Raw genomic sequence first — 17,163 nt, 5'->3', positions numbered from 1 at the left:
TAGGTACTAGTGCAAGTAATATTCGCATCTGTGAGTGATGGGGTTCGCTGTTCTGGTCGAATAATATTTTTATGGCATGGCGCGACTGGCCGTAGGTTGCATCGTTGTAGCAACAGTGGTTTAAGTTAGGGTGACCATATGAGGCGAGTAAAAAACCAAGACAGTCGAAAGGGGACTGCCTCCCCCCGTTATCTATCAATCGACTGTGCTTTCTCCACAGGTTTTCGGCAGTTACAAAGATCTTGGGTCGGGCATGCAGAGCTTTGGCAGTAAAAAAGTTCTGTGGGTCTGAGCGGAAGAGCTCTAACAGAAAATTTTTCGTGGAAATTCGATCACCGTGCTTTTTAGGATTAACACAGTCACGCGAAGTTCTTGCTGTGAAAGTTTCATGTTGTTGTTGGAGAAATCGGAAATCCTGAAATGAGCAAATAAGACGAATTATTATGAGATCGTCTGTGCAGGAACAGGCGAGGAGTTTTAAGCACTAATTACACGTCATTGAAGCAAAGCAGAAACATCAACGGTCCGAAGTAGATTCCCTGCGCTATATATGGCAATCTCGAATGACAACCATTGGTAAGCAGTATCACAATGATCGGACACGCTGTGTGTAGATTCTGTTGTTCCAGCATTCGTCGGTGGCTGAGTTGCAACTCCGGTTGTTGGTGAGTTAGTTAATGTTGTTGAGTTTGCTCGCAGTTGATGTTGTTTCATTAGAGAGTTTCACACATTCCTTCATATGTGCGCAGCGTGATTTGAGATTTGCTTCTAACGATACGAACACCATTGTATATACCTGGAAAAAAGTTTCTCCAGGTTTCAAACTTTCACCGTTATGTACTTCGACATCAACAGTGAATTTATTGGTTGTAAGCAGGTATAGATCGTGCAGGCTCACACCAGTCTTATCTTCGTCAATCTAAACGGGTATCTTAATTCTAACATTGACATGCGCAACGACGTGTTGCATGTTGTTTCCCATAGCCAAACTTTTCGCCATGGCCAAAGTTTTAAACACTATCAGTACCGCATTACGAGTATGCAGCTTTATTAATTGTTCCACTTCGCGAACACAAGGGCGGATTGGCCAAACAACGACTGTATGGGATCGAAGATTGTTCAAATTTTGCTGCTTCAATCATTTTTAAATAAACGATCGATACCGCATCAATGAAAGTAACGGTGCATTATTTTCCACACTGGCTTGGGACAACTGTTATTTTTCGATTGCTTTGCTGGCGCGGTACATATGAACGGCAGACTGTATGTGGAAGCGTTCGTTTGATTCACTGCACTGTTAACAAGCAGCGCGATTGTAGCTTCCGATCCGAATGAGATAGAAAAGTAGGCTTATTAAGAACTGGTATTGATCCTAAAGGGGTTCCATAATTACCAGCTCGAGAGAGCGCTCAATAAGTTTATTCCACGACAGTTATTGTTGTTTCGCCATTTTCCTTTTTATGAAATGGATTTCTAGTAAAACGAAAAACTGCCACTTGCAAGAGAACTCTAGAAGAAGCAGAATCGCCAAAACTTCGATGTGTCTTCTTAGAGGTAGGCACTAAAGGAAATTTTTCGGATCCCGGAATCATTGTTTCATCGACATTGATAGCGGCCAGAGTTTGGTCGACAACTGGAATCGGTTCAATTTGTTCGATTGCCAAATGTTGTTGCAAACAGACTACAGCTCATTCATATGGTACGTACATACGAACGCCTCTTTCTCTTTTCTATTTTCAAGTAAAAAAAGTAAGTTGGAAAAAGAAATAACGAGGTACTATCGAGAGATTAAAAAATTCATCGGATGGTACAATTGAGAGATTCTAGTGTATTAAGTTTTGTTTGTTGTACTCTGGAGCAGAGTGAATAAAACGAAAACTCAATAATTAGAAATATAACGGGTGTTCAATAAAAAATAAGAATGATTTCTGTAATTAAAGAAAAAAGCGTAAATTCTTTTCTCTCCAATAGAATTGCTCTCAGGACTCCCTATAAATGGGAGACATGTTTCTTTTCGCTCGGGTGCTGTCAGTTCAATCGAAGATGGCGTCGAAACAGCAAGTACTCCGCGAGCGTGTTGTGCGGTTTTACGAAACACTTGTCCATCGTGGAAAAAAGTTTACGGTAGACCACTTTCGAGACGAAAACGTGCCCATGAGTACAGTTTACCAGATCCTGGCATCCCTGAGCGTGGAGCGGAAGGCCGGTAGCGGTCGCCGGCAAAGATAGTGACGAAGAAGAAGAAGGAAGCGTTGAAAAAGCTGTTCGACAACAAGGACGAAACGAGTTTGCGTGATGCCGGTCTTGATTAACCGAGCCCTCAAGATGGAGGACATCATCTGTCGGAAGAAGACTCGGTCTCCCGACGACACGGACGAGCAGATAGCGATCGTGAAATCGCAGTGCCGGTGGATGATGAATAACTACCGCGAGACGTTGTTGCTCTCGAACACCCACATTCCAGGAAATGACAGCTACTATTCCAGCGACAAATCGGCCACACACCCCGAAGTAAGTTAAATTCAAGTTTAAGCATAAATTTAAAAGAAATGTTATGCTGTACATCGCCATATCGGACAGAGGGATTTCAATACCGTGGTTCAAGCCGAGCGGTCTGGCCATCAATCAACAAGTGTACCAGGAGAAGAGTCTTGAGAAAATTCTTCTGCCGTTCTTAAAGGAGTATCATGCGGTTGGGAAGTACGTCTTCTGGCCGGACGAGGCGTCTTCCCATTACGCCAAGAAGGCGCTGGAGTATCTTGAGCAGAAAAAGATACCGTACGTGCCGAAAGAAAGAAACCCCACTAACTTGCCCCAGTGCCGTCCCATTGGGGTTTTTTCGGCTCCCTCAGTGCTGTAGTGTATAAAAATAATTGGCGTGTCAAGGATACGAAGCAATTGACCACCAGGATCCGGAATTGTATCTGGAAGAAGGACGTCAGTGCCGTCCAGTGCTCTTGTGAGAGCATCGCGACTAAGATGCGTCGTACGGCTGACCAGGGCCCCATCTCTAATATTCATTGACGTTTTTTGAAGAATAAACATTATATTTTTAATAAAAAATTTTGAATCCGTTGAAGATTTTTTTTTTGTTTTTCAACTACATGACTGAAAAAACTCTCATTTTTATTAAACACCTGTTATTAGGCTTACAGGAGCAAAACCAGGACAAATCAAGCTTTTTCCTCGACTTCCCAGGACACCAGAACAGTCAGTGAAAAACCAGGACATGTCCTGGGAAACTAGGACGTATGGTCGCCCTATTTAAGTAGAAAATTTAGCAGCGAAACAATGTCTCGAAAATCGCGAAACGATCTAACGCTTGTGCAAAAAGTTATTAAGCAAAAACCGATTGATGCTTTGACGATTGATAAAAAATTCTATTTTCATAGCATCACTGCTGCTGATGGTCGAATCATATACAAAATTTTAAACTTTCTCTTATTGTGGACAAAAGAAGACGTATTTTATTCCTAAAAACTATTGTGAAGCGACCAAACAACTCAGATCATTGATTTGGACTCAATAAGAGAATGTCATAGACCATAATATCATATTATGATTCGAAAGCCAACAGCAGTGCACAGTGGTCCAGAATGCGAATTTAACACGAATTTTAACTTTTTGCTAAAATTAAACGACTTAGCCTTACAACATGTTTGGCAAAGTTGTTGTACTTTGCAAGGCCCTTCTTTTTGTTTAAACCAATGCTAGGGTTGTTCTGAATTTAGCAATATTTAAAATAGAACTTTTTAACGGCTTGGGATAGAGCTGTCTTGGATTAAGTTGTAGAGCAACACATTTTAGACAAATTTGCTGAAGACACACAAGCTCTAGCTTTTATATTTTCCATTGCACGAAAAATTCAAATGTAAGCTTTAGGGTGTTTCTCAAAAAAAACGGTTTTATTTCTATAACTTGAAGTTTTTTTTTACGCTAAAATACCCTTTGGACAACTTGAAGATTATTTTAGGGCGCATAATTTGCTTTATAACACCAACTTCTTAACTTTTTACATTTTTTACAAAAGAAATGTATAGAATTCGCTCAAACTTTGGAAACTTTTTCCAAGGCCCGGAGGGTCGAGTCTCATATACCAATCGACTCAGCTCGACAAATTGGGACAATGTCTCTCTCTCTGTGTTTTTTTATTTTTTATTTTTTTAGAGAGCGGTAAAAAAAATTCAGGTAGACCCTGATACCTGAGGAAAAATGTACAAAAACCCCAATGTCTCAGGGAACGGGTTTGGGCTGCCATCACCCGACCCGCCAAAAAACCACTGCTCTTGCCCAGAATCTGATTCCTCCCCGGCACTACCTTACGGCATTACTTCGGGGAGGGGTTTTTATGTGCATAGCACACACTCTAATTCAACTACTTACTAGTTCGTTTCTTCCGCAGGGTTACAGCCCCACTCCTCTACACACCACCAATTCATTACCATCCACCCAGACTGGCAAGTTCTGCATGGCAGTCGGAAAGCTGGGTGTGAGTCGAGGCTTAGTACTCCTCCCCTACGAATACAGTCTGGGCGGCAAACTTCAGACTGTCTAATTCACCGAGCCCTTCGGCTCCCTTGTGCCAGTTAGCACCGCAACTCCCTTCTCGCACCATTCAACGCCGTTAACTCGTTGAGTACCAGACTTGTTCGCGAACTACTCGGTCTAGTCCCCGACGATGGACCTAGCCTACTCCGACGGAGAATTCCCCGGCGAGAGAAGTTCTCCCGAAACCGAGCCAACTAACCAGATGTCGAGGTCAGTTCGGCGATTCCGGTGGAGCAGGGCGCCCGGTTCGCTGATGCCCCGACGACCTGCGACTGGTGGTATTTCGTCGCGATCTACTCAGTCTAGTCCCCGGCGGTGGATCTAGCTTGCACCGACGGAGAGTTCCCCGGCGAAGGAGGCTCTCCCGAAACCGATTCTTCTTTTGTTTTAGCACCACAATTTCTTGAGCCCTTTGGCTTCCTCTCGTTCCGTTTCGCTCTACTTTCCCGATGAGCCATTCAGCTCTCGCCCTCACTTGTTCGCGAACTACTCAGTCTAGTCCCCAATAATGGATCTAGCCTATTCTGCAACCGAGCGGTAGATTTCTCCTGATTCCGATGTTCGTTTTTGTGAGCCATTTAGCTCTCCGCGTCGTCCCGATCTACTCGATCCCCGGCGGTGGATCTAGCCTACTTAACGGGCCACACAGTAGGTGCTGAGGTCTATCCGGCGATTCCGGTTGGAGCGTAACTTCCGGTTCACCGGCGCCCCAACGACCCACTGCTAGCTCTGCGACGCGGTCTACTCGGTCTAATCCCCGGCGATGGATCTAGCCTACTCACGAGCTACCCGGTAGGATGTCGAGGTCGGTTCAGCGATTCCGGTGAAGCTTGACGTCCGGTTCCCAGGCGCCTCGACGACCCAACTCGGTGCTACGTCACGTACTACTCAACTGGTCCCCGGCGGTGGACCTAGTCTACACAGTTGGAGAGTTCGCCGGCGGCGGAATTTCTCTCGAAACCCGATTTGCGGCTTCTTGCTGGTCTCTTCGCCGCTTCCTCTGCAGCTCGGAGAGTATGCTCGAGACCACTCTGTTGACAGCGTCCCAGGTATGTTCGTCACGGCACATCTCTTCGACGATATTGTCCACTGTCATACCAGGTATACATACCCCTACGAACTTCTTCGAATCTAGGGCATTCGAAGACCACGTGTTCCGGTGTCTCTTGCACAGTCGCACACTCCGGGCAAAGGGGTGACGAAGCATGTCCAAACCGATGCAAGTACTTCCGGAAGCATCCGGGCCAGGACAAAAACTGCGTCAAATGGAAGTTCACCCCTCCATGCTTACTATGTACCCAGGCCGATACATTTGGGATGAGTCGGTGGGTCCACCTTCCTTTCTCCGCGTTGTCCCACTCTTGTTGCCATTTAGCCAACGAGTCCGCTCGAAGCAGTCTCCTAGCGTTACGTGCATTTCTCCGCTGATAGCATTCCACTTCCTCCGCCAGAGTAATGCAGATGGGGATCATCTCGGCGATAACGCATACTGCCTCCGACGATATTGTTCTGTAGGCACTCGCGACTCGTACGGCCATCAGTCGGAATGTCCTGTTTAGCTTTTCACGGTTCCGCTGGGTTTTCAGCGCAGCACTCCAGGCAGGAACCCCATATCGGTGTATCGATGACGAAACAGTAGATAGCAGACGTCTCGTGCTGCTTCACCTTCTATGGAGCAGCCACATCGATCGGAGCGGCGACCGAGTTCCCCTCGAAGGGAAAAGGCAAGGGCAATCGCAAGACGGCATCGAACGCGAAGCGCCCTAGGAAGTCGCCAGGCGAGGGTGCCAAAACCGACACCACTCGGCGTGCAACCGTTAAGGCCAAACGCCGTTTGGCCGAGGTAAGCGAGGGCGAGAGTGACCTCGCTGTGGAGAGCGATGGTACCAGCAACCCGGCACGACCGGGGCAGGGGGGCTCAAACCCCTCGACGCTGGTCACCAAGAAAAAGCCGGCACCGACACCGGAGGTACCGCGGCCTGCGAAGAAGGCCAAGGACAGAGGCGAAGCCTTGCGGTTAAAAACCGACAAAAACAAATACGCCGATGTCCTAAAATCGATGAAGGCGGCCGAAAGCCTCTCGGCCCTTGGGCAGGATGTGCGTAGCGTAAGACACACCAACACGGGAGAGATGCTTCTGGTGCTGAAGCGAGGCGCACAATCTAGTGCAGTATACAAGGCCTTGGCCCAAGAGGTCCTTGGTGAAGGCGCCCAACTCAGGTCGCTAGGTGCGGAAACTACTCTCCAGTGCAAGCACTTGGACGAGTTCACGACCGCGGAAGATATCGTCGCAGCCGTCAAAGAGCAATGCGACGTGACAATTGAGCGGGCCTCGGTGCGTCTTAGAGTGGGACCATCTGGCACCCAAGTAGCCTACCTCAGGCTACTGAAGGCGGATGCCAAAAAGGTAACCGAGAAAAGTAAGCTGAAGATCGGCTGGTCAGTATGCCCAATTAGCATACCCTAGCCGCCTTCAGTGGATAGGTGCTATCGGTGCCTTGAGTCCGGCCATAAGTCCTACGAGTGTAAGGGCATAGACAGGAGTAAACTATGTCGGCGCTGCGTCGAGGAGGGGCATAAAGAGCGGGGGTGCACTAAGGCGCACAAGTGCCTTATCTGCACCGCTAAGAAGCAAGCCCATAAACATGCTATGGGCGAACCTTCGTGTCCCTTCGGTGAGGTAAATAAGAAGAAGCCGTGAACGTCACACAGCTAAATCTTAACCATTGTGCAGCAGCCCAACAGCTGCTGTGGCAGTCGGTCTCGGAGTCGAGGACAGATGTCGCCCTCCTCTCAGACCCGTACAACATCCCTGCCGGCAACGGCAATTGGGTGTCGGACGGGACTGGAATGGTGGCAATCTGTACAACGGGAAGGTTCCCGGTTCAAGAGGTAATACACTCCTCCGCCGAGGGTGTTGCGATTGCCAAGATCAATGGCGTGTTCTATTGCAGCTGCTACGCCCCACCAAGGTGGCCAATAGAACAGTTCAACCAGATGATCGACAGGCTCTCGTTAGACCTAGTGGGCCGGAAACCGGTAGTCATAGCGGGAGACTTTAACGCTTGGGCAGTGGAGTGGGGCAGCCGCTACACAAACAGCAGGGGTCAAGCGCTAATGGAGGCGCTTGCGAAACTCGATACTGTGCTAGCTAATAATGGCTCCGCTAGTACATTCCGTAGAAACGGAGTGGAGGCGTGGATTGACCTAACATTTGCCAGCCCGAGTCTGGCTCCAGGCATGGAATGGAGGGTAGACGAAGGCTACACCCATAGCGATCATTTAGCAATCCGCTTTAAGATCAACTATGGTGTGCAGCATCCGAGGGCGGGAGATCCCTGTCAGGTACGCGGGTGGAAGTCCAATCACTTCGACAGCGAAGCTTTCACCGCGGCCCTGGGACTGGAGGCCAACACCGACAGTCTAAGCGGGGATGCGCTGGTAGCTGTTCTATCACGCGCGTGCGACTCCACTATGCCGAGAAAAACACTACCAAGAAACGGTAGATGCCCGGTATACTGGTGGAGTGCCGAGATTGCAGCTCTACGGTCAGCCTACCTCAGAGCTAGACGTAGGATGTAAAGAGCTCGCACCGAGGATGCAAGAGAGAACCGCCGTGAAGTGTTTCGAGCTGCGAAATTAGCCCTCAACAAGGCCATTAAAAGCAGCAAGAAAGCGTGTTTCGACAAACTATGTGAGAGTGCCAACGCAAATTCGTGGGGTGACGCCTACAGGATTGTGATGGCCAAGACCAAAGGGGGCTCCTCACCCCCAGAACGGTCTCCGGACCGGTTGGCAACGATTATCGAAGTACTCTTCCCGTCTCGAGCCACAAGCCCCTGGCCACCTGCACTACGAGACAGTGCGGGCACGGCCGAAATGGTGGCTCCAGTGACGAACGAAGAACTACTCGCAGTGGCTAAATCCCTAGCAATGAACAAAGCTCCAGGGCCGGATGGAGTTCCAAACAGCGCTCTCAAGGCAGCGATCATAGCGAACCCGAACATGTTCAGGCTAGCTATGCAGAGATGCCTTGACGAGTGCCGTTTCCCCGATAGATGGAAAAGGCAGAAATTGGTGCTGTTGCCGAAGCCCGGGAAGCCGCCAGGCGACCCATCGGCGTACAGACCAATCTGTCTGATCGACACGACTGGCAAACTGCTTGAGAGGATCATCCTCAACAGACTCACCCCGTACGCGGAAGGTACGGACGGTCTGTCAACCAGTTTGGCTTTCGGAAGGGTAAGTCCACAGTGGACGCTCTCAACTCAGTGATAAATACTGCCGAGATAGCGATCCAACGAAAAAGGCGAGGTATTCGATACTGTGCGTTAGTGACACTTGACGTGAAGAACGCATTCAACAGCGCAAGCTGGGATGCCATCGCGCTCTCGTTACACCGGCTTAGCCTACCGGTGGGTCTGTACCGGATCCTGGAAAGTTACTTCAAAAACCGCGTACTGCTATACGAGACCGATGCGGGTCAGAAAAGGGTTCCGATTACCGCCGGAGTCCCGCAGGGCTCGATCCTAGGCCCGATGCTATGGAACCTCATGTATGACGGGGTTCTGAGACTGAAGTTCCCTCCTGGGGTCAAGATCGTCGGCTTTGCCGACGACGTAACCTTGGAGGTCTACGGGGAATCAATTCCTGAGGTAGAACTAACCGCAGAACACGCGATTAGCACGGTGGAGGAATGGATGAGCGCGAGAGGCCTGGAGCTCGCTCATCATAAGACGGAGGTAGTTATCGTCAACAACCGCAAGTCGGCACAACATGCAGTTATCCATGTGGGAGAAGTCGCGATCACTTCACAGCGAAGTCTGAAGTCTCTCGGAGTCATTATAGACGACAAGCTGACCTTCGGCAGCCATGTCGACTATACGTGCAAGAGAGCGTCGACTGCTGTTGCGGCTCTAGAGAGAATGATGTCCAACAGCTCAAAGGTGTGCGCCTGTAGACGTAGGTTACTGGTAGGCGTTGCCGTATCTATCCTCAGGTACGGCGGCCCGTCATGGTCAAGAGCACTGAGGGTAACCAGTTACCTACAGAAACTGGAGAGCACCTACCGCGTGATGTGCCTCAGAGTGATATCGGCCTACCGCACGGTATCACACGATGCATCCTGCGTGATAGCGAGCATGATGCCAGTCGGGCTGGTCATTCGGGAAGATGAGGAGTGCTTTGAGCTACGTGGAAATAGGGGAGCCCGCGAGCGCACCAGGGTGACCTCGGTCGCCAGATGGCAGCGTGAGTGGGACAACTCCTCGAAAGGTAGGTGGACCCACCGGCTGATACCTAGCATATCGAGCTGGGTGGGAAGACCCCATGGGGAAGTTCACTTCCACCTGACACAATTCCTGTCAGGCCATGGCTGTTTCGTCAGTACCTCCACAGGTTCGGGCACGCGGAGGTCCCAGTCTGCCCGGACTGCCCAGGTGTAGATGAAACTGCCGAACATATACTGTTCGTATGTCATCGGTTCGACGTCGAAAGAAGAGCAATGCTTGACGTCTGTGGCTGGGACACAACCCCTGATACCCTTATTCAGCGGATGTGTCAATCGGTGGAGAAGTGGAACGCAGTCTCGGCTGCTACCATCCAGATTGCCAGTAGGCTACAGGTAATCTGGCGAACCGAGCAACAGACGACGGGCACGGCTAACTAGTGATTGGTTAGCTGGAGCGAAAAAGGCCAAGCGCAAAAAAAAGGGAGTGAATGGTCTGTTCATGCCGAGGCAGGTTTGGCGCAGCGAATGGCAACCGCGTAAGGGGTAAACCCAGCCACCCCGAAGCAAGACAGAAGAGTGAGTGTATAGGCGTATAAGTGGACTGCCTCATGCCAAGACGGGAGGGTCGTAGCGTAGTATGTTGGAACTTAGCTATCGATGCCTCATGGCGTGGCAGAGGAGTGAAAGGGTGAGCATCCAAGTCAGTCTCACACGGCATGTTAAGGGTGAGCATAAAAGTCAGCCTCACAGGTTGGTAGAGGCTAGCACAAAAGTCAGCCTAGCAAGGAATGAAAAAGGTGAGCACACAAGTCAGCCTCGCATGGTATGTCAGAAGTGGGGCCTAAGAAAAATGTCCCACATGGGATGCCAGGGGGAGTGACAAAGGTACAATAGAGTGGCACGATTGAGAGTGAATCAGGTGATAGGGTGAGCACCCAAGTCAGCCTCACATGGTATGGGTGCGGCGAGCACAAAAGTAAGCCTAACAAGGAACGAGTAAGGTGAGCACACAAGTCAGCCTCGCATGGAACGTAAAAGGTGAGCACAAAAGTCAGCCTCATGTGGGAGTGTTTGAGAGTGAATCAAAGTGCGATTGAGAGAGCACCCAAGTAAGCCTCATACAGGATGTATGAACGCGTGAGTGAGAGTGAATGAGTACATTTAGTACAGCCATCCCCCAGAAGTAATACCGAGAGGTAGTTCCGGGGAGGAATGATGGCGGAGCCCAATGGAGTTTAGTCGGTATTAATGGCTGGTCACCATTCGAGTCCGACACGCCCCCAGTGCACCCCGTGTGGTAGATTGGACCCTACCAATAGCACGTGTACTGGGCTAGGACATAAAGGTCTTCTCCATTGTAAAAAAAAGGGTTGGACCGAGAATGGACCGAGCCCGCTGTGACACGCAATGACTTCTGTCCTTCGCTCGTCTCGTACAGCAGCACTCTGCTCTGAAAGTAGCTCTTCAGGATCTGGCATAGATAGTCGGGAACCCTCATTCTATGCAGCGCTGCAGCGATGGCTTCCCAGCTGGCACTGTTGAACGCGTTCTTCACATCTATCGTGACCACAGCGCAGTATCGATCTCTTCTTGGCTTCTGTTTTGATGACTTCTCAGCACTCTCGAGCACTATCCGAATTGCATCCACTGTCGATGCTTCTTTGCGGAAACCGAACTGCATCTTGGACAGTCCGCGCTCACCTTCCGTGAATTTCATCAACCTGTTAAGAATGATCCTTTCCAGGAGTTTTCCGAGTGCATCCAGCAGGCATATGGGCCTGTACGAGGTCGGGTCGCCAGGTGGCTTCCCTGGCTTCGGCAGCAACACCAGCTTCTGGACCTTCCACATTTTGGGGAAGTTGCCTTCATTTAGGCACTTCAGCATCACTATCCTGAACATGTCCGGATATACCAGGTTTGCAGCTTTCAGTACCACGTTTGGTATTCCATCCGGATCAGGGGCTTTCTTTGATTTTAGGCGCTTCGATGCTTCTGCTAGCTCGTCTTTAGTCACTTGTCGATCCGTGTTTGTTCCTTCTTCTTCGCCGTACGGTGTCGGTGGCCATATAGTTGGATCGTGCTTCGAGAAAAGACCCTCGACGATTATCTTCAGCTTGCTCGGACACATTTCGGCTGGCGTCGTCGGACCCTTCATTTTCGCCATCACGACTCGGTATGCGTCACCCCAGGGATTGGCGTCTACTTCTCGGCATAGCTCCTTGTGGCACTCTGACTTGCTAAATCTGATCTCCCGTTTTAAAGCGGCCCTAGCTTCCCGAAACGCTGCCTTACGCTCTTCTCTATCTGGTTCCGACCTTGCTCTTTGGGCCCGCCTTCTGGCTCTGAGACAAGCAGCGCGTAACGTACTAAGCGTCTCGTTCCACCAGTAAGCTGGACGCCGTTTGTTGCGTGGTTCAAGTTTTCGCGGCATTGTGGCGTCACAAGCCGCCACAATCCTTCTTGTTAGGTCAGCCGCATTCACGTTCTCGGTCCCGCCGTTCGGCCGAAGTGCCTCAACAAAGAGGTCTTTGTTGGAGGCTTTCGTCTTCCACTTTCGTTCGCCGCTCACCCTTCTCTGTACTGCCGCGGGGTTCCGTTGACCAATACGGTAGCGAATCCCCTGGTGGTCACTATGCGTATACGTTTCGCATACTCTCCAATTCATGTTCGCCGTCAATGAGGGACTACAGAATGGGACGTCGATGATAGACTCCCTTCCGTCTCTCCGAAATGTGCTAACAGAGCCTTCGTTGCACAATCGTACGTCTAACTTCGCTAGAGCTTCCTGCAGGATACACCCTCTTGTGTTGGTTACTCTACTGCCCCATTCCACAGCCCAGGCGTTGAAGTCACCACCAATGACTACCGGCTTCCGATCGATCAATTGCTCGGTTAACTGCTCCAGCATTAGGCTGAACTGCTCTACTGCCCACCTTGGGGGAGCGTAGCAGCTACATAGGAAGATGCCGTTGATTTTGGCTATCACGAAACCCTCGTATGAACGTTCTACCACTTCTTGGATAAGGAATTTTCCCATTACTTGTATCACAGCGGTTCCTGATCTATCCGCCACCTAGTTACCGTTATTAGGGGGGACTTGATAAGGCTCTGCGATCAAAGCGACATCGCACATAGTTTCTGTCGTAGACTGCCACAACAGTTGCTGTGCGGTATCACAGTGATTCAGGTTTATCTGGGTCACCTCCATCACCGTTGGCCTGCAGTCGCCTTCTTGTAGGCTGGGCATTTAAAGCCACCTGTCTGATGGTCGTTTCCTTCCGCTGGGGTGCAAAGCAAGCACTTCGGCCTCTGCGTGCTGTCTCTCGCAAGATGGCCCGTCTCTCCGCATTTCCAGCACATCCCGGATCTGTCCGAGCCTTTGCAAGCCCCTGCTAAATGTCCAAAGCCTAAACATTTGAAGCATTTCTCCGCTTGTTTATTTACTCGTGGGGCGGCTCTCAGTAGGCATCTCGACCATCCAACTGTAACTTTACCTACCTCCAGCGCCTTGCCTGCAGCGGTTACCAGTAAACGAATCATCGCTGTCGGCGTTCCTCCGTATCCCTTCCTTAACCGGATCGTCATGGGCACCTCGCCCAGTTTACACTGCTGCTTCATAGCGCCTCTCAGCTCGTCTTCCGTCGTGATTTCGTCGAGGTCCGTGCGCACAATTACCATCTCCGGGCTTAAGGCTTCAACTTCTGCCTTTCCACCCCTTGATTTAGTTATAGTCTCCTGCAAGGCAGAGCTACTAGTCTCATTTTTTTGGGTAGCATCTCATTTTTTTGGGTACGCCTGACTCTTAACACGTTTTCCCCCAAATCTTCCAGCTCCGGGTCCTCTCTGACCTTTTTGAGCAGTGCTGCGTACGTAGTCTCGTCATTTGCTTTGACGAGCACGGCTTCTCCCTTAGGCGCCTTCTGACGAGCCGAGGGTTCTGATTTCCTCTTCTGCTCCCCTTTTCGCTCCTCCTTCTTTTTTGCTGTTTCCCGTGTTTCTTCTTCCGACCTACAACGGTACTCCAGCTTTCACCGTGTAAGATGGCGTCCTTTCCTTCGGCAGCAACAGCGTCCTCGAGCGTCTGCCTTTTTGACCCGCCTGGTATTTCGTCTCCTGGGGAGGATCTTGTCCTCTTTGGAGTTATGGGAACTGGCGTGTTCTTCACTCCAATCTGTCTCTCCTTACCCTGTTTCGGAGGGGCTAGGAGGATAGTGGCCTTAGCCGACGCCGACGCTCGCTTAGCTGAATCTGCCCTCTGCGTTGCCGTATCGTTCTCTTTCACGGCAGACAGTAGCGCCTTCCGGATTTTGATGACCATCTCCTTAATGTCTTTGTGAACATTGTTTCTCGTGTCCACGAACTTGTGGGGCTGCCCCACCAAGTGCCTCGCTACCACTACCTTTGGCGTTTGTAGGGTGTAGCTCATTCCGCTCTGCTCCGCCTGTTTTTGTTGCTGCTGTTGCTGTTGCTTCGGCTTCCCCTCCTCCTGCTCTTGCTGGATGACTTCAGCTACTATTGGTGGTGGTGACCTCACCAACCCACTTCTGGCAAACGGATTCACCGTGCCTGCTCCATTTATATCGGTTGATTGTTGTTTCTCCATTTAATTGGGTCCCAACTCCGGGCCGCTATCTCCATTCGCTGCACATAGTCGCCTCTCGCGATCCCATGATTATCTATGCTGCCAAAAAGCAGCAGTGAGGTCATGCAAGGGTTGACACTATCCTTCATGGGGAGTAGTGTTCAGAGCCGGATCAGCGTAAATCGGGAATGCTTCAACCGAACCTAGTACCACCAACCAAATGATGGCGAGTTTCGAACGTACCCGGAGACCTGCCAGAGTTTTGTTGGGACGGAGGCAGCCATGCTGTTAGCCCACTCGCCATTTCAAGTCGGTGTCATCCTTCCTTACTCAGGGAGTAGAACAGCACGCCTGTCAGCCCAAAGTCGCCATCCTATTCGTCATCCGTGTCCTGTCCGTTGACGTTTGCCATGGCCAGTATACCATAATCAGGATGTTACTGGCGTCGATCCTGATGTGCCGGTTGGCACTCCGGTTGGACTAGAGTGCTTTTATTGCCTAGATCATAGATTATTGGAATCTTAGGATCTTAGCAGAAGCGGCACAGACTCGCTTCGTCGGAGCTGCTTTCGGAGTTATGGCTTTTTGTTAGAGGTTTAGAAGAGCCCAATCTTAGCCCCACCATATCCCAGCAAAACTCCCCAACTCGCAGTACGGCCGTGGGGGGGAGGGGTTCGTTAGGCCCCTAGACTCCTGTCCTTCCTGTCCCTGTTGCCTCTCTCTCACTCTTTCTCTCTCTCTCTGTGTGTGTTTTTTTATAGTAAGGTTAAAAAATCTTCAAAAGCCTGGCTTGTAGTGTATTGGCACTGTGTGGGACTCACGACTCACGTTCGTGCCTAACCACTAAAAACATTCCTTACTTTTTACACCCTTCTTCCCCACGGAACTACGTCATCGTATTACTTCGTGGGGGGGTTCGTTGCGCTTTCGTCGCACCTCTTTCTGCTGCTCTATCTCGGAGCCTCGCTTGGTTCATGGAGTGACACGACCTATGAGCTTTGATTTAACTCTCGGTTCCTCTCCTGCTTCTTGTCTCCATCCATAACGTCGCCGTTTATTTCTCGTCCCTGTGGTGAGCCGTTTGGGTGCTGATTCCCTGAGTCATTCAGCTCATGTTTCCGTGAGTCATTCAGCTCCCGGCCTCATCAGGATCCGCTTGGATAGTGCTCAACGGTGAACTCACCCTACTCACCCTACGACGGAGGAATTTCCCCCGACGCCGATACCCGCTTTCTTGAGCCATTTAGCTCTACTAAAATCTTCCAGCTTTACCGCTTACCCTACTCCGATTGAGAGTTCCCCGACAACGGAATTTCTTTCGTTACCGGTGTTTGTTTCGTGAGCCAATTAGCTCCCCTTTTCGTCACGATTCTGTCGGGTAGTCCACGTCGCCGAATCAGCCCTATCGTGAATTCCCCGGCGGCAGACCGCTCCCGATACCGATGTACGTTTCTGTGAGCCATTAAGCTCCCCGCCTCGTCTACTCGGTCTAGTCCCCGGCGGTGGACCTAGCCTGCTCAACGGCCAGCCAGCAGATGCTGAGGTCCATCCAGCGATTCCGGGTAGAGCGTAGCTTCCGGCTCACCAGCGCCCCAACGACCCACTTCTGGCTATTCGACGCGGTCTACTCGGTCTAATCCCCGACGGTGGATCTAGCCTACTCACGAGCTACCCGGAAGAGTGTCGAGGTCAGTCCGGCGATTCCGGTGGAGCCCGACGTCCGGTTCGCTGGCGTCCCGACGACCCGAGCCCTGCGCTACATCGCGTACTACTCAACTGGTCCCCGGCGGTGGACCCAGTCTACACCGTCGGTGAGTTTCCCGGCGGCGGAATTTCTCCCGAAACCCTTTTTGTGGTTCCACTGCGGCGTTCTAACCAATGACGCTACTTTGTTGGTCCCTTCGCCACTTCCTTTGCAGCTCGGAGAGTATACTCGTAACAACTCTGTTGACAGCGTCCCAGATATGCTCGTTGCGGCACATCTCTTCGACGATATTATCCACTGTTATATCAGGCATACCCCTTCGGACTTCTTCGAATCTGGGGCATTCGAAGACCACGTGTTCCGGTGTCTCTTGCACGTTCACACACTCCGGGCAAAGGGGTGACGAAGCGTGTCCAAACCGATGTAGGTATTTCCGGAAGCATCCATGCCCGGACAAAAACTGCGTCAGATGGAAGTTCACCTCTCCATGCTTCCTATGTACCCAAGTCAACACATTTGGGATGAGTCGGTGGGTCCACCTTCCATTCTCCGCGTAATCCCACTCTTGCTGCCACTTAGCCAACGAGTCCGCTCGAACCAGTCTCCTTGCATTACGTTCATTTCTCCGCTGGTAGCATTCTACGTCCTCAGCCAGAGTGATGCAGATGGGAATCATCCTGGCAATTACGCATACCGCCTCCGACGATATCGTTCTGTACGCACTTGCGACACGAACAGCCATTAGGCGAAAAGTGCTTGTCAACTTCGTCCGGTTCCGCTTTGAGTTCCGCGCAGCAGCCTAGGCCGGTACGCCATATCTCAGGATTGAGGATGAGACATTCGCCAGGAGACGTCTCGTGTGCCTCTTGCCTCTCCGTGATTCGGCATGATCCTTGCCAATGCGCTAGTTGTCCTCGCAGCCTTCTCACATACATAGTCGACATGGCAGTTGTAATTCAACTGATCGTCAACCATCACACCCAGGTGCTTCAGCGCGCGCATCGATGGAATGGATTGTCCCCCGACGCTGATCTCGAGACGCTGGATTTGCTTACGATTGCTAACCAGCACTACCTCAGTCTTGTGGTGAGTCAGCCG

The sequence above is a fragment of the Topomyia yanbarensis genome, chromosome 3 (genome assembly GCF_030247195.1).
Source record: "Topomyia yanbarensis strain Yona2022 chromosome 3, ASM3024719v1, whole genome shotgun sequence".
Taxonomy (NCBI): domain Eukaryota; kingdom Metazoa; phylum Arthropoda; class Insecta; order Diptera; family Culicidae; genus Topomyia; species Topomyia yanbarensis.
Note: the sequence above shows the minus strand (reverse complement) of the source record.